We start from the raw sequence: 23365 nt of genomic DNA on the forward strand, positions 1-23365 counted from the left end.
TTTTTTGCGGTACGCGGGCTTCTTACTGTTGTGGCCTCTCCCATTGCGGAGGACGTGCAGGCTCAGCGACCATGGCTCACGGGCCCAGCCGCTCCGCGGCATGTGGGATCTTCCCAGACTGGGGCACGAACCAGTGTCCCCTGCATCGTCAGGCGGACTCTCAACCACTGTGCCACCAGGGAAGCCCTATGCCAACTTTTGATAATGGATTTTTCCACTCAGCATAATTCTGTGGTGATGCATCCAAGTTGTGTGTATCAATAGTCCACTGATTTTTCAGTGCTGAGTAATATCCCAAGGTATTCACATAACATGGGTTTTTAACCATTTACCTATTGAAGGGCATCTGGGCTGATGCCAGTTTTTACTTATAAAGTCCCTGTTAAAAAATTTATTTACAATTTTTTTGTGTGGGCTGAGTTTTTATTTCTCAGGGATAAATGCTCAGTAGTAAAATTTCTGAGTTGTACAGAAGTGCACATTTATTTTTTTCAGAAACTGCTAACTGTTTTTCATAGTGGCTGTACCATTTCACATTCCTGACAGCAATGTATGAGTGATAGAGTTTCTCAGCATCTGCTCCAGGAGGATTTGTGTGTCTATGCCTGAGGGGTTTCTGGGTTGCACAGCACTGTGCCACCCAATCTAGAAATCACCCATGTGTTTTTCTTTATGTTTTGATGTCTCTGGCTAGTTCAGCTTCCTCTTTTTAAGTTTCAGAGTCTTTTTATGATTGTGTTGTATTATTTCTAGAGTATTTAGTTGTATATAGAGGGAGGGACAGGGAAAAGTGAATCTATGTCATCATTTCTTAGAACTAAAAGTTATGAATTTAATAAACTCAATTTGCTACTGCCCATCTAGTACCATGTGGGACACTATAAATATTAGGTAGGGTCACCTGAACAAGGCTGGAACTTCTAAGAATGAGATGCCTAGGACTGACTGCTACCACAGAAGAAACATCCTAGGAGTGAGATGAGAACCAGCAGGGATACATTAACACCTGGCTCTGGGGAGATGCTCTTAGCTCAGGGTGCTACAAAGGACCAGAATCTCCTGGACTCAGCTGTATCTGCTGCTGCTGGACGGGCAGTACCAAAACTAAATTGAAACAGAAAGAGTACTCTCCCTCTTCCTAATCTCCAGCACTCTGAGACTTACCTTCCTTTGGTAGGGTCACCCAGAAGCCAAATGCCAAGAACTTGTGAATAGAACATTGTGAGGGTCCTAGTTTCCAAATAATAAGTAGCATTAAATAGAAGAGTGGAAATGGGGCCCCTGAGGTCCCGAATGTAAGAAATATCTGTTTAATCATTAAAAAAAACTTTTGGAGACGATGGTGCTTTCACAAGAGCTTCACAAAACTAGAATTTTAACTGTGTACCTTTTCATTCGCCATTGTTATAGAAACTCAACACAATACCATTACTTTTAAAAAAGACATAATTCAATTGCTGGCTTGTCATTAGATTATTTTTTGAGAAATGATGTAACTCTGAAAGCATTGCAAAGTAATTTTCTTTGAAAATTATTTATATATTGATGGAAAATTAGGAGGATGCATTTAAAAACATACTATGAAATGTTGCTTCATAATCTAAATTATTTTGCTTTATATGTTACTGTGTGACAAGATCTATGCAAAATGCTTTTAAGGTTAATGCTTCAGACTATTATTACCCCCCAAAAATGTTGTGACATTAACAGTAAAACAAATTTGATTATTCTTTACTCATGAAAAAATAAAATGTGTTATTTTTTGAATTATTGATAAAAATAATATCAGATATTGAGTATTAATTCATTTATTTCTGCACTCAGAATGGAAGTACCAAAATATCAGTTGAAATTGATCAATATAAATAGAAAAAAGTAAACTATTAATTCACTTTAATATACATATGGAAATGGAAGAGATATTCATGTACTATATCTTACAGGAACATTGTTTCCAATGAATGGTGGTTATATATGGAATGCGGATACTTGAACGGCAATGCCTCAGCAGTATGTTTCCTTAGAGGAAGTTTAATGATGCTGCACAATAGGAGACCCTTTTTTCAAATATGACTACATGCAGGAGGTGACTTCCCACTTATTGAGTTTTAAATATTTTTCTTATAGTTCAACATACAGAACAAAGCACAGTGTGCCTTAGGAGAGCCTGAGGCTGTAGCATCAGGAGACTATAATTGTTAGCCAGTAACATGGGCAGCCAGAATTTCAGAGCACACACTGGAAAGAAGAAAATTTCCTATGGAAGTCAATGTGCAGACACCTTGAACACGAAGATTCTTTTTGGGATCATAAGGGAATATCACTAATTTCAAGTCATTAGTAAAAAGGGCCAGATAAAGAGGTACCAAATAAGTATCACCCAAATAGAATCCCGAGGTTTCACTGTAAGGGGTACTTTTCTCTTGGATCAGTAGTTAAACACTATTTCGTGTTCCTTAATGAGGAGAAAATACAGATGTTTATGAGAGCCACTGTGTTTTCATTATATGTAATAAACTTATTCACAGTTCTCAAAAATGCTATTTTTAACTATAATCTCAAATAAAAAAATAATCTACACAGTATGCTCATACCTGCAGATATGCATTGGCTCTGACATTTATCTTAACCTGAGCTTATTTCTATGTAGATATGTCCAATATATGAATAAAATGTTTAATTTTTTACAGACTTCTATATTTTATATGGTTTCAGCAAATTATGAAAAAAAATAGTTTTAATTACAAAAGTTTTATCAATAAGGATTAAATCATTCAAGTGTCTGCTGAGTTTTGTATCAACAGTGTATTCTTACTATAAATATTGTAGGGTAAAAATTCAACATGTGCTAATAAAAGAGAGTGATCACAGGTGACTTTAAATTAATATCACTATGAAATACAACTGCTCTAACCATACCCAAGGCCTTGAATAAATTCAGGACGGTGTGTATCCAGACCCAACCAGAACTAGGTGTAAAATAGTGAAAAACTCACTTTTATTGTTCTAAGCTACTGAGAGTCCAGGGTGGTTTGTTACCTCAACTTAATCTTACCTAATCAGAAGATTAAATCCAGTAATATATTCTTTGCAAAAAATAGACTAATATACAAATTTTTGTATTATTTCATTAGGAAGATGGGGCAAAAAAAGTAAGAATGGAGATAATAATAATGTCAAGCAAATGTAAGTTCAAGTAAAAAACAATAATGAAAATAGAAAGAATATATAAGTATATTATATGTATAATAATGATGAGATGTATGATAAACATATAATGATAATAAACCTCAATGTGCATAAGATGTGAAACAAACACCTAAATCAAATATAATTAGACATTTAAGGTTATCTTAATAAAATATACTTTTATGTGAAGTAGGAGATCTCACTATCCTTGAGACCTAATAATAATAATAATAATAAATTAAAATTAAAAATTGTTATACAGAGCAGTTAATACAGTGATCAAATAGACATACAAAAATCTTTACAATATTTCAAACCAGTATAAATTTAATATCAAAATGAGGCAAATTTTTCACATGGAAAGGAAGTTTTCTGGTTTTAATATTCAATTTATACTGGATTAAAATATCTTGATTGGGTTCTGCTGGCTAAACTTTAGATTATTTTCCTTTTTATTCACGGATGCAATTTATTTTTATGTACTAATTTTATGTGAAAAAATTTTCCTGACTATGTACTGAATGTATACCAGATATGGTTTCAAATATTGTAACATTATCTGTATGTATATTTGATTACTCTCTTAAATGCTTTGTCTTTGGTTGGAAAGAAAATATTATAAAAATATAAATTCTCAGAAAATGTCTATCCATTAAATTAAACTACACTGTATATCCCCTAAGAGTTACATTGTTATTTTTGTTTTTCTGAATTCTGTTAACTATTCTTGAATTTCATCTGAAAGAACAAATGTTTTAGTGTAGTCAAGAAAAGGATACTAAAGTATAACAATAATTGGAGAATATCTCATTAGAGGAACACACTATGGACTCACTGTAATTAAATCAATATTTATTAGACTAGCAAGAAATTAATAACCCACTAGGCATCATTATACAGGAGAATAATTAAAATGTGATAAGTTGATGTGAAATATATTATTTAATTAATGGTTCAGGTATATCTTGCCATCATCTGATTTTTTAAAAAAGATAGGTACTCATCTCACAGTATTTTAAAAATAAAATTCATATAGAAATAGTCTTAAAAAACATCAGTATGTGCACCTTAAAAATGAATAAAAATACATACACATTCCAGAAGTAGAAGATACATACTTAATCAAGACTTTAAAATCAGGAACTCAAAAACAAATTTCATTTACGTATGAATGGGTACCCAAAATTCCATACATAAATATAATATAAAAGTTAATAAAATATTATTTGGAAGTTATTATTAAAATGTATTTCTAAAGGGCAAAGATCTCTGATAACAAGCAAACATGGAAAGAAAGTACGTGCACTCCAACAGAAAAATGACTGAAAATTATAGTGTATACAAAGCAGGTAGATTTTATAGACATTAAAAAGTATGACTAAGTGGATTGATACATAGCACGTATGGATTTCCATCTCATGCTATGCACGAGAATAAAAAATTCCAAGAGGGCCAAAAGTTATGCAATGATATATTATGTTTGAACACCATAACAGAAATTTCTCTCCTATATACTTATGACTGTATACCTATTTACAAATATACATGCCTCTACAGGGTTATCTGATCATAAAAATACAATTCCAAAGTATAAACATCAAGGTGTTAAGAATGAGGACAGATGTTAAGATACAGAGTGGAAGATAAGAGAGGAAAGAAAGTGGGAGTGGAGAAATAAGAAAGAAATAAGTCATTAAAAATAAAAGTAACTGTTTAAAGGTAAGAATACAGTTGCATTTATGCATTTAGAAAAAGTCATGCATGGATGTGTCTTTATTTAAAACAAATTACAATTGAAGCAATTGAAAGATAAAAGGAAACTTAGCTTTAAGAAATATATGCACATATACACTGAAATTTATCTGTTTAACTTTGAAAGAAATCAAGGTTTTAGATGGAAAAGACATTGTCATGATGCCACCAAAATCACCCTTCCACGGTCCATTTTGAGCATTTCTCTTCCACTATAATGCTCTTGCTTGCTGAAGGCAGAAACAGCCTAAAATCTTTCTTTATGTAGTGCTTCAGGTAACTAATAACAATGCACAGGTTTAATCCCTCTCAGCCCTTCTGGATTAAGGCAACTCTGACTCAAATGTCTCAGTTCTCTGAAGCAAGCTGACATGATGAGCATCAAAAGATAAACTGGGGAAAAACTTAATTTCACATCTAAAATATTTTATTTTTAATTCAGTTTTAATGAAAAATGTATCTAACCTTGGAGGAGATATTCCTCTTCTCTAAACTTTGTTATTCATAAATTCTTTCAGGTCTCTGCTGTCACACTCTGCCTTAATGATATAAAAATTAAATATTCTGTATAGTTAAGTTGATTCTCATAGTTAAGTCGAGATCTGCAGCATTTTTCTCCCTTGATCATTTTATTTACGTGATTTGGCACATTATCTTTTTCCGTCCTAATAGGCCATTCTACAAAATTCAGTGTATGTTCATTATAGCACTTGATTAAAAGTACACAGAGCCTCCATGAGTCCCACCGAGCCCTAGAGAAGAATCATGCAGTGTTCTACATCATTAACGTTTAGGTCACAATCTCAGATTTTTATGACTCAAGGTAAACTCCAAGCTGTGAGAACCTGATGAGAACAAGATACTAAAAATTGAAGCAGCAATATAACAAGGAACATTACATGCATTAATGAACAAACATAACCATAGAAACTTTTAGGAACCAGGAATAGATCTCCATAAAATAAAATGAAGAACCATTACAGGTAAAGACAAAGGGTTTCCAGTGGAGCTAGAATAATATAAGTACCAGTAAACTACCCAAGATTATTTGAGATTATGTTTTTAGGCCTAGTAATAAACTCAGGAGAAAAAAGAAAACTATCTCATTTGGTACCTCATAAGTTCTGAGAGCTTGTTGTTGTTGTTTGCTTGTTTAAATTTCAATGTGTTGCATTTTGAACCTGCATATCTAGGTATGTGAAATATTTAACATATTTTAATATTTGAAAGAATGAGTTAATGGATAAAAACAAAACTACAGGGCTTCTCTGGTGGCGCAGTTGAGAGTCCGCCTGCCGATGCAGGGTACGCGGGTTCATGCCCCGGTCAAGGAAGATCCCACATGCCGCGGAGCGGCTGGGCCCGTGAACCATGGCTGCTGAGCCTGCGCGTCCGGAGCCTGTGCTCCACAACGGGAGAGGCCACAACAGTGAGTGGCCCGCGTACTGCAAAAAAAAAAAAAAATCCACAAACAGACAAAAAAAGAGGATGCTTTAAAGATGAGTGTTCTAAAGCCTTACTATTAAAAAGTACAAGGATGTCAGGGGAGATGTGATACCTCAAATATTAACTCAGGAATTTTGAGGGTTATAATTGAAATTATAATTCGAAAGTAATGATAAGGTAAATAAAATATTAAACTGAATAATGGAAAAATTATATTTTCATTTTCAAACAATATTAGACTTAATCACAAAGTTAGTTAGCTCATAGAATTTATAACACATCTTTACATATATTAACATACAAGTTAACATAAATTCTATATATTTATTATATATTATTAGTCTTGATTTATATTCAAGGAAACTGAAGTTTAATGTATATCTAATACTTGGTGTTGAAAACATACCCTTGGTATGACTCTGAATGCACTTCTCTTTTTATTAGACCATATTGCTATTTCCATTAGATATAAAGCCAGTTCTCATTTTTGTATTTGTAATTTGAAAAAAAGATAGGACAACTCTTAAAATATGGGCATATTAAAATGTTACGCTTTTTAACACTTTGAAAAGAACATGTCTTTATTAAGAGGAAGGCAGCTCTAAGAAACATGCCAATCATTTGTCTTATGTCCGTAAGTTTGTTACAGTTGTACTTTCACAGATATATAAAATTTAAAAAAAATTAACAGTAACAAGTAGTAAATAGTATGAAATAGAACTTTGGAAAACAGCCACAATAGTTTACCAACTATGACGTGTTTTCATAAGTACTATAGAGTACTCTTTCTAAATAACCTTCTGCCACCCTTTCGAGAAGTACTTCCTTTATACACCTGCCTATCAATGCTAGCCTCCCAGTCACCAAACATATTTAACAGTAACAATTTTTGTCTGTCTTCTGTTGAATTGACCTTTATACAGACTGTTTATCCTTTAAATTACTCTATTTCCAGGATCTGATTAGACATTCAAGTATGGCCACAGCTTTTAATGATCTTATTCTTCCCACCTCCCCAGCACTTGGTACCTCACGCTTTACCTCATAGGATCTCTGCTTCAATTATTCCTGTTTATCACAATCCAAAACCACCGCTTCTATTCTGCTACACTCTGAAAATAACTGATTCTCCCAGTTCATTGTAAAACCATTTAAAATGTCATTCTTTACATTCTCCATTCTATCCATCAATTACTTTCTAATTCCCAACTCATAGCATTCCAATTTCTGCTTTACTACACTATTGAAATTAATTTTCTCAGGCTACTCTTTTATTTCTTAATTATCTCTGCATTGTCCATATCTCAAGGTATTGTGAAAAAAAAATAAAGAACAGGCAAATGGAATGTTACTCAGGAATATGGATCTAAATAGTAGAGTTATATAAAAGATAGACATCCTTTATTTAAAAATATTTTTGGTTTTTCCGAATGAGAAACTGTATGTTTTAAATTGGTGTGGACTGAGTCTAAAGTATTTTTCTATTATTTATAAGGAGAGGAAAAAAAAGTGGTGGCAATTTAGATTCAATGATCATTGTTTGATAAAAACTGAGATATTGTTATAAGACAAAACCAAAAAAGGATCTAATGTGTTAAATTTAATTAAGAGTTCAGATAATATATCAATCTAAAGATATTTAAATGTAGTTTGAATTGGTCAAATTTTACTTTGGAGAAAGCTGTGTCAACAGGGGAACTAACGGTACATACAAGTTGTTTCTATAAGTGTGCTAATATATAGATTATATATCAAGTAGGTTAAAAAGTGAAATCTACCAAGAGAACACAGGATAAGTAATATTAAATTTTAGTTATGCCTCCAGCTGGGAGGGTGCTCCCCAAATGTGGTTGTGTACAATCAGGGTGAAAAAGAAAATCCACTGTAAAGTAAGAAAAACTTACACAAATTTCTATTTTTTCTACATAGAAATTAAAAAGAAAATAAGTCCAGCTTATTAAATTACATGAAAGTGTTTAAAATATATAAACACCTCTGTACTTATCTCTACATATGTGTATTCATTTGATATCTACACCTGTTCATTTACTATCTGTATTTCTATAACAATAACTTCAGCTCTTTAGTGAATAGTGGTTGTTGATATTTTTATTTATTCTTTCTTAGATTTCACTGATTTCAGAAAAATTGCAGTTTATCAGTGACTGGACATTTGGATATAGATTATATTACATTGTTATTACAGAAATGTAAAAGGATTATTTTAAGAAATAATTACTAAGATCACTAAGAATAAAAACACAACAAGCAACAAGCAAATGAAGGACTCAGCTTCTTCTACACTCAAATAAATTCTCCTCAACAGCTTGTGATAAGGAGAAATAATAATTATATAATTGACAAGAAAGCAATAAAAATCAATATTAGAAGTAAGATTATTAAAAAACTTGCATTTTTCTTTTTTAATTTTTATTGAAGTATAGTTGATACTTCAATAAAATGTTGCTGTAGTTTCTGGTGTACAGCAAAGAGATTCAGTTATACATACAAATATATTTATTTTTTCAAATTCTTTTCCCTTACAGATTATTACAAAATATTGAGTATAGCTCCTTATGCTGTACAGTAGGTCCTTGTTGGTTATCTATTTTATGTATAATAGTGTATATCTGTTAATACCAAGCTCCTAATTTATCCCTTCCCCCCTTTCCCCTTTGGTAACCGTAAGTTTGTTTTCTAAATCTGTCATTCTGTTTCTGTTTTGTATAGAAGTTCACTTGTATCATTTTTTTTATATTCCACATATAAGCAATTTGCAGCACAATTTATAATAGCTAAGACATGGAAGCAACCTAAATGTCACTGACAGATAAATGGGTAAAGAAGATGTGGAGTATATATATATATTTATTTATTTATTTATACACATATATGAACAATGGAATATTACTCAGCCATATAAAGGAATGAAATAATGTCAATTGCTGCAACATGGATGGATCTAGAGATTCTCATGCTAAGTGAAGTAAGCCAGGCATTTTTTTTAACAGTGATAAACTATATGTGTATGTGGTGTTCAGGTATTAGCTTACTATGGAAATTCTATCATTTTTTAATTCATATTTTGTTTTTATTTTTTAAAACACATGACACTTTAGCATAACAGTACAGGCAGATGGTGTACAATACAAATGTTTCATATGTGTTTCTAATGCTAAAAACATTTTACTGATAATTGAGTAATATGAAAATTTGAGAGATTATTTAATTAAAGTGTTATTCTTGTTACTGTCAAATGTACAAATTCTTTTAAGAAGCACAAAGGTAATAGATGAAAAATTCAGTGAAGGCTTAACCATGTTCTTCACTGTGAAAGAGAGAGCTTGAGACCAATAAATATCATAGATCTAATTAGCAAAATATTTATAAACATACAATGGAAAATTTATGGCACATTCAAGAGTTTTAAAATAATTTAATTGAAATTGAATGTCTGTTGTCCCAAATTTATAGTGTGTCATTTAGAGTGCATATTGAACTGAGGGATGGACAATTTATTGATATCTTCTATGATAAGGGATTCAACTTGAATCCTCTGAATTACAGAGCAGTGAGTCTCACATATTAAGCAAACTCACAGAATCTATAATTGAGGGAAGAGCCATGAAGTGAAAGGAAGAATTTATTAAATGACAAGGAAATGATTTTATTGAGAGAAAATTACATTTGGTATTTTTAGCAAGCTCATAGATTTGTTAGCAAAAGTTGCAGCATAGCAAGGCGATTCTTATCCAATCCCCATTGCCCTTTCTTCCTGTCTTTGTTGGGACAGCCATGTGCCAGCTAAATAATCACTTAGCCAAACTCCTTGCAGCTAAGGATGGCTATTCCATTTTACCAATAAGATGATAAATGGGATGCTGCTGAGTAACTTTGGGAAATTATTTGTAAGATAACTTGGGGTTGAGACATCACTGATTGTTCTATATCAAGCGCAGGAGAGAATCAAAAAGAATATTTTACTGATAATCATATTTTATAAAAGTTTATTAATGTACCTGGTACCATTCTTAAGTTCTTTTTTTTTTTGGTAGGGGGGGCTTTTCTTGGATTGAGAATCTATAGATTTATCAGAATTCAGTACATTCACAAGATGACAGAAATGAAGATGAAGGCCAATATTCTAAGACTGGCAGAGAGAAGAGACAAATACACTGGTTTATTAAAGGGATTTTTTTACAGCAACCAGTTCCAGCTTCCATATACAGCTTCCATATATTGTAATGTGAGATATAAAATACATCCTTTATCTGTTTAGTCCACCAAAAGCTTACTTTTCATTACTTGCAGCTTGTTCTGTTTTGGTATGTAATAAAAGAATGGTTTATGGTAAACACTTCATGGGAAGTATTTGCATATTCAAATAATACTCAATTTGGAGCTCTCCAATTTCTACACATTCCTAGAAAACACATGCACTAGTCACATTGAATTGTCCTGTGCTTGTCATTTAATATCCTCTTTATCATTTATATTCAATATAGCATGTCAGATTCAATATAAATCTGTTATCAATATTTTCTCCAAAGATACAAATATCATGTTTTCCTGGCTGATCATGTTTTGCTGTTGTTGCTGTTTAATGCTTATCATATTATATTCTTATTTGTTCTTTTCACCTGTAAGTTCCTAAAAGGCAATATGTTGTATTTGCATATAACTTTATTACAGTTTCATAGTAGTTAGTTGTAAGAAAATTTTAAAAGAATAAAGCAGTGGCACTTTCATTATTTTTATACTAGGGAGAGCTTTAGGCTTATTTTTTCTTAACTGTGAATGTGTTTAACTGAAAGAAAGACTTAGAAAAGCATCTAAAATAAATGTGAGATCAAAAGGACAAAGAACAAAAGAAAGTCAACTTCTCAAGTGCTTTTTTTCCCCCCCAAGGGCTTTTTTATACTCTGTAAATTTTCGTTTAGCAAACAGTTACATAACAATTTAGGACAGACACTTTTCTCAGAGCTTTACAAATATTAACTCATTTAATTTTTATAATAACCTTGTTATGTATATACTAATATTATCACCACTTTTCAGAAGGCAGGATGAAGGAATGAGAAGAGGGAATATAATTTTAAAAATGGTGCTTTGTCTACATGAGTCCACTGACCAGGAATACTGAATCAATATGTAATTTAATTTCGCCTCCTCTTGACTTGATTAGTTGACTGAAACATGGACTTGGATGGAGTTCTCTAATAACGTTAAGGTATCAAACATTACGTATTTTAATGTAGAGACATGGATAAAATGACTTAGAAAGATGGAAATGTTGCAGGGGATTTATCATGTGATCCCCTCATATTCTTTAAGATGACTGGGACCATGCTATCGAGAAAGTTGATGAAGGAAACACTAGTATCATTAAAAAACATTGAAATTTCTACCTACTGAAGGTTGGAGTAATGTAGGAGATACCACTATTGATATCCACTCCTTGATTTTATTGAAAATGATGTGCTATCAGATTGGAAGAAGACAAATAATAGTTTTTTTTTTAAATTTCCAGATTTAAACAACAGTGGTTCATGGCTGTGGTTAAGTGATATTGAGATGTCAATAACTAATATAACTGGATACTAGACTAAGGGACCACTTGACTTATACAGCAGAAACTAGAGGTCTTTCAAACAGATACAGTTTTGGTTGCCATGAAAATTAATGGTCCCTCCTTTGATTCCTAAACATGAGTGAAGTTCACAGATCCAGCACCTCTTAAAGAAAAATCATATGATCTCGAGGAAAGATTTTCCAATCACAAAACAAATAGGCACACACTATAAATCTTATTCCTAACCTTTCCCAAAAGGACCAAAGACTCTCTACCAGGGTAACAGGGCTCTAGCAAAAGAGAAATAAACCAACTGTAGAACTTTTTGGATCAAGTATTAAGTATGATTTATTCCAGTAATCTCTTGCAGTGATCCCAATGCATACAAAGCCATCTTATGTATATATGTGCTGGCAGTGAATGCAGGATCAGACCAGATATACTCAGAAACTGTCAGAATCCTCCCATTGGATTCCTAAAACTTTGAATGAGATTTATTATGGAAGAAAAGACCAGGTACATGGGCCAAGTGCCAATGAGTTTCAACTCCATACTAAATTTTAAGTCAAAAACAATACCGCATCCCTAAGTGAATGACAATATTTGTCACTACCTTTATCAGTCTGAAAGATTCTCATCACAGCCCCTTCTAATTTGCTTCTTTCACCTTTGCAGAACATAACTGTGTGTGTGTGTGTAGATACACACGCTGCTCTAAAAGAAAGTTTTTAGAACACTTATTGTAAAATGGAATACAGATCTTCCTCAACTTACAATGATGTTATGTCCCAATAAACCCACTCTAAGTCAATGGTAGTGTAAGTTGATATTTCATGTAAAACATTTAACCTACTGAACAGTATAGCTTAACCCAGTCCACGTAGAACATGCTCAGAACACTTACATTAGCTGACTGTCGGGTAAAAATCACCTAACACAAAGCTTATTATATAAGAAAGCGTTGAATATTTCATGTAATTGATTGAATACTGTATTGAAAGTGAAAGACAGAGTGGTTGTCTGGGTACAGGACGGTTTTAAGTGTATCTATTGTTTACCCTTGTGATCGGGTGTGTCACCGGGAGCTGTGGCTGCTGCCACTGCCCGACATCACAAGAGAGTATCGGACTACATACATATCACTAGCCCAGGAGAAGATTCAAAATTCAAAGTATGGTTTCTACTGAATGCATATGGCTTTCACACTACCATAATGTCGAAAAATTGAAAGTCAAATCAGTGAAAGTCAGGTACTATCTGTACATAAACATTGTATTAAAAAAATACTTCTTTTAAGCATGTGTTTTCAAGAAGCTAAGGACAAAACGTCAAGACTTAGAAAAGACAAACATATTCCCAAGGAAGTGTGTTAGGTAGAAAATCGCATAAAGATACTATATAAAAACTTAAAGATACAACACAGAATGGCATAAAAATAAAAGTTTAATGTGAAATCTTAGTATTCCAGACAGACAGTGGATTTTATTTTAACTCAAGTATGTATGTTTTATATTATGTACTGAAAACATATCTATTTTTTGATAGGGAGAAAGTAACAAAATTTTATGGAGGAAGTAGACATAATTTTAAAGACTTTGATTAAATTACAGAAATTATGTATATTTAAGAAAAAGTTAAAGATAAATTTAAGGGTGGTTCTAGCATCTTCACTGTCTAAAGCATGCACAGAGGAAATTAGTTAGAAAGAAATTATTTGGACAGAAGTTTTGCTCTGTAAAATGCTGGAACATTCTCAACCATAGAATAAGATTTAATACAAGCTATGGATATTCAAGTAACCATTATGTGAAATAGCCTAAGAAGTGCATTGTCCTTATCTTTTAGTCACAAGTTTATTATATGCACACAAGGAAAAATACTTTGTATTATTGTGCTCTAAAATATAGTGGATAAAATAATGATTTTTTGGAATTTTGTAAAAATAAAATTACAATTTCAAAACCAAAGCATGAAAAACCGATTGCTAGGTGCTCTGTAAATATTTTTAACCATAAGAAGTTTCAAATCACAAGTAAATTCAGACTGAGACCTAATTACTTTGATTTGACTCTGATGAGACCTATGATTATAAAATGCTTTTTGTTTTTCTTATTCTTATTAATATAATTATTATTATTTAAGAGTAGTGTGTAACTATGTTACATCACATAAAACCAAGATTTGGGCCTTGTTATTCTTTTAATCTATAATATTCTATAAAACAGTCCTTTGTTGAATTTCCCACAACCAAAGTACTACATTATAATCTGATTAGAGTATGCTTCCATTACCCTTCTGTTTCCTGTGATAATATCCTATTTTTTCCTCATGTTCATGTTAAGGTATGATATTGAAAAGATTGTTACACCATAGAATAAATATTTCAATTTGGAGATTTGTGTCCCCTGTGATGCTTTGTTAAGAACTAGAATATCTGGGACACATCCCTTACATCAACTCTTATTTATTAATTTCTTTATATTATTAGATATAATCTTTTGAACTCAGTTTTTATGGGTTAAATTGTTTCCCCTCAAATTCATATGCTAAAATCCTAATTCCCAGTACCTCAAAATATGACCTTATCTTAGATAAGGTCTATAGAGTTGTACATTGGCGCCTTTGAGGGATTGGTTTCAGGGCCTCAGTGGATACCAAGTCTCTTATATAAATGGTGTAGTATTTGCATATAACCTGTGCACTTGCTCCCACATACATTAAATCATCTCTAAATTACTAACAATGCCCAGTATAATATAAATGCTCTGTAAATAGCTGTAAATACAATGTAGGTGCTGTGAATAGTTGCCAACATGTGGCAAAATCAAGTTTTGCATTTTGAAACTTTCTGAATTTTTTTCCAATATTTTCCATCTGCAGTTGGATGAATCTGCAGATGCAGATCCCATGGATGCAGAGGGTGGAATGTACATAGAAAATCAAGTTAAAGTGCAGTCAGTAGGTTGGGCTATATTCCAATATAACTGATGTCCTTATGGAAAGAGGAATTTGGACACAGAAAAGCACACAGGAAGAACAACATATGAAGATGAAGACAGTGATCGGGGTGGTGCTCTTACAAGTCAAGGACTGTCAAAGATTGCCAGTGTCCTATCAGAAGCATGGACCAGAGTCTAACTCACAGTTTTCAGAAGGAACCAATCCTGCCCACACCTTGATCTCAGACTACCATCTCCCAGAATGGTGAGAAGATAAATTTCTGTTGTTGAAGCCACCCAGTTTGTTCTCTGGAGTCTTTTTTATTTTATTTTATTTTTTATTAGTTTCTGCTTTATAACAAAGTGAATCAGTCATACATATACATCTGTTCCCACATCCCTTCCCTCTTGCGTCTCCCTCCCTCCCACCCTCCCTATCCCACCCCTCCAGGCGGTCACAAAGCACCAAGCTCATCTCCCTGTGCTATGCGGCTGCTTCCCACTAGCTATCTACCTTACGTTTGGTACTGTATATATGTCCATGCCTCTCTTTCGCTTTGTCACAGTTTACCCTTCCCCCTCCCCATATCCTCAAGTCCATTCTCAAGTAGGTCTGTGTCTTTATTCCTGTTTTACCCCTAGGTTCTTCATGACATTTTTTTTCCTTAAATTCCATATATATGTGTTAGCATACGGTATTTGTCTTTCTCTTTCTGACTTACGCACAGCAAAGGAAACAATAAACAAGACCAAAAGACAACCCTCAGAATGGGAGAAAATATTTGCAAATGAAGCAACTGACAAAGGATTAATCTCCAAAATTTATAAGCAGCTCATGCAGCTCAATAGCAAAAAAACAAACAACCCAATCCAAAAATGGGCAGAAGACTTAAATAGGCATTTCTCCAAAGAAGATATACAGACTGCCAACAAACACCCAGTTTGTTATAGCAGCCTTGACATTTCTAGTACATTAATCTTCAGAAGATAAATTTCTCATACTATTAATCTTTATATATTTCCCTTTTTTCCTCCTGGTAATCATTACAAATCATTCCTTCCTTCATTCAACTATTTACCTAATATTTACCTACTCTTTTATGCTTGAAATATGTACAGATTCTTGAGAGACTGGTAAAATTTCTCTAAAAACATAAACTTTCCAGAATTACAAGTTGATAGAAGAATATAAAGCAAAGAAAAAAACATAAAAAAGACATGTAAAGATATAACATTAATGCTTGGTAGAGTAACAGTAGAGAATGTCTAAGTTGTGGGGAATAAAGGTACACTATGATAGGGAAACATGAGTCATAAGGTTAACTTTGCATGCTTTTCTTATTCATTTTAAAACCAGGACATGAACAAGAATGTTTAAGGGCTGGAAACGTTCAAGTTTCCACCAGAATAGAGAGAATTAATTAAGCATGTAGGTCATTTAGTAGAAGCCTCAAAAAGTCAATGCCTTGGAAGCAAGATTAAAAAGCCATAGAGTAAAACATATTAAAAGAAAAACACCTTAGAAACAAACTTGAAGAAGTCAAAGTGATCCAGAAATTTAAAAAACAACTTCATAAAACAAAAGTCAATACTCATTAAAGACAACAAAATCCAATATACTGAATAGGAATCTAACCATACAACATATTAAGTATAAATATATGGGGCTTCCCTGGTGGTGCAGTGGTTGAGAATCTGCCTGCCAGTGCAGGGGACACGGGCTCGAGCCCTGGTCCGGGAAGATCCCACATGCCATGGAGCAGCTAATTCCATGCACCACAACTACTGAACCTGCACGTCTGGAGCCTGTGCCCTGCAACAAGAGAGGCCGCGACAGTGAGAGGTCCCCACACCACGATGAAGAGTGGCCCTCGGTCGCCGCAACTAGAGAAAGCCCTCTCATAGAATCGAAGACCCAACACAGCCAAACATAAATATAAATAAAAATAACTAAATTAAAAATAAATAAATATATGAAACACACCAGTTAGAGTGCAGAGATTGCAAAACTAAATAAAAGAGTGATATTCACCAATATGCTAAATTAGAAGGATGAAAAAAGTTAACCATGCAAGGATTAATCATACAAAATTGAGCCTATATAAATATAATTTAAAGTATACTTTAGAATGAAGAATTTTAAATCGCTGTAAAGGAACATTCATAATGAAGGGCCAATTAAGTTAACAGAAAATAAAATAATACATGTGTATGTTTTTGTTGTAAAGTTGAAAATACAGAAGCTGGACCTGAAAGAAAAATAGAAAAATCCATAATATATTTAGATATTTCAACAACTCTTAGAAATTGACAGTGTTTAGTAAAATAAATAAATAAATTAAAAACTATTAAAAACATCAGTGTGACCTAATTGTCATGTATACTCCCGTCCACCAAATGAAAGCAGAAAAAACATTTCTTTCAATTGCACATGTGAATTTATGAAAATGCACATGACAGAACAGGTGCTTTTTCATAAAATATAAAATGATTGAAATCATTCAAGACTATCCCCTGAGCAAAAGAGAATATATTAAAAACCAATAACAAAAAAGTATCTGAAAAATACACGCATTTTTTTTACAAGTTCCCACCACTCTTTACTTATTTATTTATTTTTTAAGAGTTTTTTTTTTTTAAACATCTTTATTGGAGTATAATTGCTTTACAATGGTGTGTTAGTTTCTGCTTTATAACAAAGTGAATCAGCTATACATATACATATATCCCCATATCTCCTCCCTCTTGCGTCTCCCTGCCACCCACCTTCCCTATCCCACCCCTCCAGGTGGTCACAAAGCACAGAGCTGATCTCCCTGTTCTACGCAGCTGCTTCCCACTAGCTATCTATTTTACATTTGGTAGTGTATATATGTCCATGCCACTCTCTCGCTTTGTCACAGCTTACCCTTCCCCCTCCCCATATCCTCAAGTCCATTCTCTAGTAAGTCTGTGTCTTTATTCCTGTCTTACCCCTGGGTTCTTCATGACATTTTTTTCTTAGATTCCATATATATGTCTTAGCATACGGTATTTGTCTTTCCCTTTCTGACTTACTTCACTCTGTATGACAGACTCTAGGTCCATCCACTTCACTACAAATAATTCAATTTCATTTCTTTTTATGGCTGAGTAATATTCCATTGTATATATGTACCACATCTTCTTTATCCATTCATCCAATGATGGACACTTAGGTTATTTCCATCTCCTGGCTATTGTAAATAGAGCTGCAATGAACATTTTGGTAAATGACTTTTTTTGAATTATGGTTTTCTCAGGGTATATGCCCACTAGTGGGATTGCTGGGTCATATGGTAGTTCTATTTCTAGTTTTTTAAGGAACCTCCATACTGTTCTCCATAGTGGCTATACCAATTCACATTCCCACCAGCAGTGCAAGAGTGTTCCCTTTTCTCCACACCCTCTCCAACATTTATTGTTTCTAGATTTTTTGATGATGGCCATTCTGACTGGTGTGAGATGATATCTCACTGTAGTTTTGATTTGCATTTCTCTAATGATTAACCATGCTGAGCATTCTTTCATTTATTGGCAGTCTGTATGTCTTCTTTAGAGAAATGTCTATTTAGGTCTGTCCATTTTTGGATTGGGTTGTTTGTTTTTTCATTATTGAGCTGCATGAGCTGCTTATAAATTTTGGAGATTAATCCTTTGTCAGTTGCTTCATTTGCAAATATTTTCTCCCATTCTGAAGGTTGTCTTTTGGTCTTGTTTATGGTTTCCTTTGCTGTGCAAAAGCTTTGAAGTTTCATTAGGTCCCATTTGTTTATTTTTGCTTTTATTTCTATTTCTCTAGGAGGTGGTCAAAAGGATCTTGCTGTGATTTATGTCATAGAGTGTTCTGCCTATGTTTTCCTCTAAGAGTTTGATAGTTTCTGGCCTTACATTTAGGTCTTTAATCCATTTTGAGCTTATATTTGTGTATGGTGTTAGGGAGTGATCTAATCTCATACTTTTACATGTCCCTGTCCAGTTTTCCCAGCACCACTTATTGAAGAGACTGTCCTTTCTCCACTGTACATTCCTGTCTCCTTTATCAAAGATAAGGTCACCATATGTGTGTGGGGTTATCTCTGGGCTTTCTATCCTGTTCCATTGATCTATCTTTCTGTTTTTTGTGCCAGTACTATACTGTCTTGATTACTGTACAAATTACTCTTAAAACTCAAAAATAAGAAAGCAAACAAAAAAATGGACCTTCAGGGACACCTCACAAGGGAAGGTACATAGACGTTAGTAAGCATGTGAAAAGATGTTCGCTGTCATATGTCATAAGAAAAATGCAAATTAAGACAACAATGAGATTCCACTACACAGTATTAGATGGACAAAATCTAGAACACTGACAACACCAAATGCTGGTGCAGATGTGGAACAACAGGAATTCACATTCACTTCTGGGGGAAATGTAAAATGGTACAGCCACTTTGGAAGACAGGAAAAGCAAGAAAAACGTATATAAGTATCTAAGGAGATGGCATGAGTTTAGTTTAATTTCAGTAAATCTTGGGTACATTTACTTTTCCAGAAATCAGCATTATGGATCAGTGAATATTAGTATCCTGCTGTAAAATAAAGGAGATAATTTAGTTTTTCATCTTTGAATGATTTCAAGGTGTAATTTTATATAAAGGACATTAAAAACCTAAAGCCATTTTTAAAGCAAGGCAATTCATAAATTTCTTTTGAAGGTTAGTTGTAAACAGAGTAAAACCTCATTAATTTAAATAATTGAAGGAGAAGCTTTTTTAAAGTCAGCCTGGAAATTATGTTGGCAAAATGTTCCCTATTATAATTCCTCCTGGACTTACTCTAATAAATAAATATGAGTCATGCAATTATCATATTGTTTGTATGCAAATGAATCCTGCTAAAATGTTTAAAAATGATTAAACAAGTTCAATATTCTGTTTTTTCCCTCTGGCACTGTTGAGAACCACCTGTTAAAATTTGAAAAAGTTACACAACTTTTCTGGGGCTTAGTTTACTCATTTGCAAAAGGGACTGAAGCTTGATGATTTCTAATTCCATTTCACATCTACCCAGTTATTTTCTGTGATCTACTATATTCTTTACAATTTTAAATTACTTTGAGAAGACGTTTCAAATTACTTGAAAATAAATACTTGAGTTACTTGTGCCATCTCCCTGCCCCCCGCCACTCCAAGGAGAATAAATAATAAGCAACCTGGGTGATGTAGTCACCTGCCATAGCATGACTCTCTGTTCATGCAGTACATATGTACTCAGCAGCTGGACTTTGCTTATTTGAGCCACCTGGCCAAGGAGGCAGCTACTGTGTTTCAAGACAAAACATGAGTCAACCTGGTACTCAGCTCTCAAGTCTTATGTTGTGTGACCTTATGGATGAACACCAGGACCATCATCAATAAAGCAAGATTGGGAGTGGTGAACAATAAAATCTACTTTACTGTTTTGTTTGAGTTTTTTTGCTTTGCACAGGTTAAAGAAAAGTGCTTTGCATTTGGATGTACTCAATGAAAATTAGATTTTTTATCTGTACTCAGAAGAGTAATTCAGACACCTGAGTTAGGACTTCTTGCCTCGGTATACATAAGAGAATTGAGACACTGCAATTGTTTCAATATTTCTTCTCCTATCCACTGAGAATTAGAAAAAAATAAAGGGATAAATATAAAAAAAACTTCATCTAAGTGTTAGCTTACCAAAAACACTTTAAAGCATGAAAAAATTTGAGTGTGATAACACAAGTTAATATGAAGACAAACTAGATATAGGGCATAAATATATTGCAAACATTTAAAAAATGTTACTATTCCCAGAGTATACTTATTTTATATTATTTTTACTTATTTTTTACATTGCTTTGCATCCAGGGCTTAACATAATGTCTTGCAATAAAACGTATCTAATATGTATTTCTTGAATGAATAGAATGAACAAATGAATAGGTATGAGGGTAAAACAATATAGTAACATAAATTATATACAATAAGTTGATGAGACTGAGACAATGAGATGATAAGAGATTTCAAATTCCAATCTTCTCATTTCAGAAGAGAAAATGAAGAGCAGAGCTTTTAATTAAGATTGCCAGGGTCACACTCAAAAATAACTACCAAATTAAAACACTGGTTTTCCAATGTCAATACTATTTTATTCATTTAATTTTATTATAAAATATTACACATATAGAAAATGCACATAAAATGTTCAGTATAATGAATAATGATGAAAGAGACATCTTTGGAATTATCAAATAAGTACAGAAATGGAATATTGTCAGCACTTTAGAAGCCACTCATGTGTCCTATCACATATACAATACCAGCCTCCCACAAGTAACCAATATTCTACCATTTTTTCTATTACTTTCTTGTTTCCATCATAGTTTTACCAAGTATCAATGTATCCCTGAATAGCATAGATCTTTTTTTTCTAGGAGTTAATAGCACATAAATAGATATATACAGTATATTATTTTGTTTATCTTCTTTCACTCTATATTATGTATGTTTGCCAGTTTCATACATGTTTTTGCTCGCAGCTCCTATGTATACTTCCTACTTGCTGTATGTAATTCTATTATGATAAGAATCACAGATGTTTAATTCCTTCTATTGATGGGCGCATGGCGATTTTCTCATTCAGGGCAATTATAAACAATGGCGCTATGAATATTTTTTCTATGTCTCTTGGCACACGCTTGCATGCATTTCTCCAGGACATATTCCTAGGAATGGAATTGCTATCACATGAGTTAGTTATATATGCAAACTTACCAGATCCCCAGACAGAATCTAGCTCTTTTACAGAATATGTATACCTATTTATACTCCTAATGGCAGTGTTTAAGAAAGTGTATTATTTTACATTATCACCAAAAATAGTATTGTAAGGTATTTTCATTGTTTTTCTGATTTGTGTATCTACACCTTATTTCTTTCTCTTTCCTCACCATGTCCTACCACATAAAATCTTTCACTGTATCCTTTTGGAATTCAACGGTCCATTAACAACAAATAGTTCTACATCCTCAATCTTCTTGAGTATTCTTTTCACCTGGCTTTCCCTCAAGAGAAGAGATTCCTGTTCATTTCTGGAGTGATGGCATTTTTCTGCCACAACACTTTGGCCTCTGGACTTGGATATAGCCATGTTTTTTGTTCCTAATTACTTACAATTTTCAGATCAATTTCCTCCGCTCACACTAAAAAAAAAAAAATCTAATCTCTTATCATCAGATTAATCTACGAATCTGTCATTTATCATCCCATCTCTCAATACCTGGTCATTCCCTGGAATTTCTAAATGAATTGAACTTCTGTTCAAAGTACTGTCTAATTCCAAAATTAGTTCTTGTCTATTTCAGTGTACATATAGTCTTGCCAACAACTCGAATTTAGTTCCACAAATTCCTCCACTTAACACCAGAATCACCACAGAAGTGTCATCATTACTTATAATTGCAATGCCTTATATAGTCACATTTTCCTGCATAAGTCCCTAGCCACTATCTGTTAGCTTTCCAGGTTTGTTTATGCGCTCCCTAATTCAACCAGGATGTCCAAATCATTGGCCATCTTACAATTTTATGCTCCTTCACCACTGGCGGTGATTTTCACCCTTCTCATCCTACTTCAGTTCGTGGTCAATTATTATAACTATTCCCTTGCATCTACCCTTGAGTTCTAGGCACCTGCCTCACCTTTTCCTACTATTGGCTAAACAATAACCATGGTTTAATTCAATCTCTGATTTCTTTTAGCTTGCAACCCAGTGTTACTCTTTGTGATGAAAGAAAATGCACATACCTATTTAAATACATGATCGAAAAGAAAAATTGGGTTCTTAATGCTTCTGGAGGACAGTACTATATTTATCTAATCCATGTCTTCTCCTAATGTCCTAGAGTATCATTTCACACTTTATTTTCTCTCCTAAAACCTTCTACATTCTCTACCCCACCTACACTCTTATGTAAAGACCATGCTTCCGAATTCACTGGGAAAATTGAGGCACACAAAAGAATATGGACACTCTACCCAGGACATCTATTCACATAAAAGCATCTGTACACATTTGAAGAAACTTTCTGCCCTTTGTGAGAAATGAACTTTTTGTTTACCAAATGCCCATTGTTCAGTCCATGTTCTTGATCCCCTCTTCTCTTCCTTGCTCAGGCATTGCTCCAACATTATTATCTTCTCTACATCATTAAAAACTTCTCCCTCTAATTGATTATTTCAATCAGCATAGAAAACTATATATTTTTAAGTTTTTCCTTCTTAAGTAAAACATTTTGACCCTTCTTCTCTAAAGTCCTTGGTCTCCTTTGCAGCAAAACTCTGTGGGAAATAGTTGTCAACATTCACTGTCTTGAAATGAGCATTTCACATTCTCTCCTAGGTTGAGGATTTGCCCTTGCCATTTAGTCAAAACTACTCTTCTTGCCAAGGTC

The sequence above is a fragment of the Mesoplodon bidens genome (assembly GCF_964165515.1).
Source record: "Mesoplodon bidens genome assembly, chromosome: 1".
NCBI classification, from domain to species: Eukaryota; Metazoa; Chordata; class Mammalia; order Artiodactyla; family Ziphiidae; genus Mesoplodon; species Mesoplodon bidens.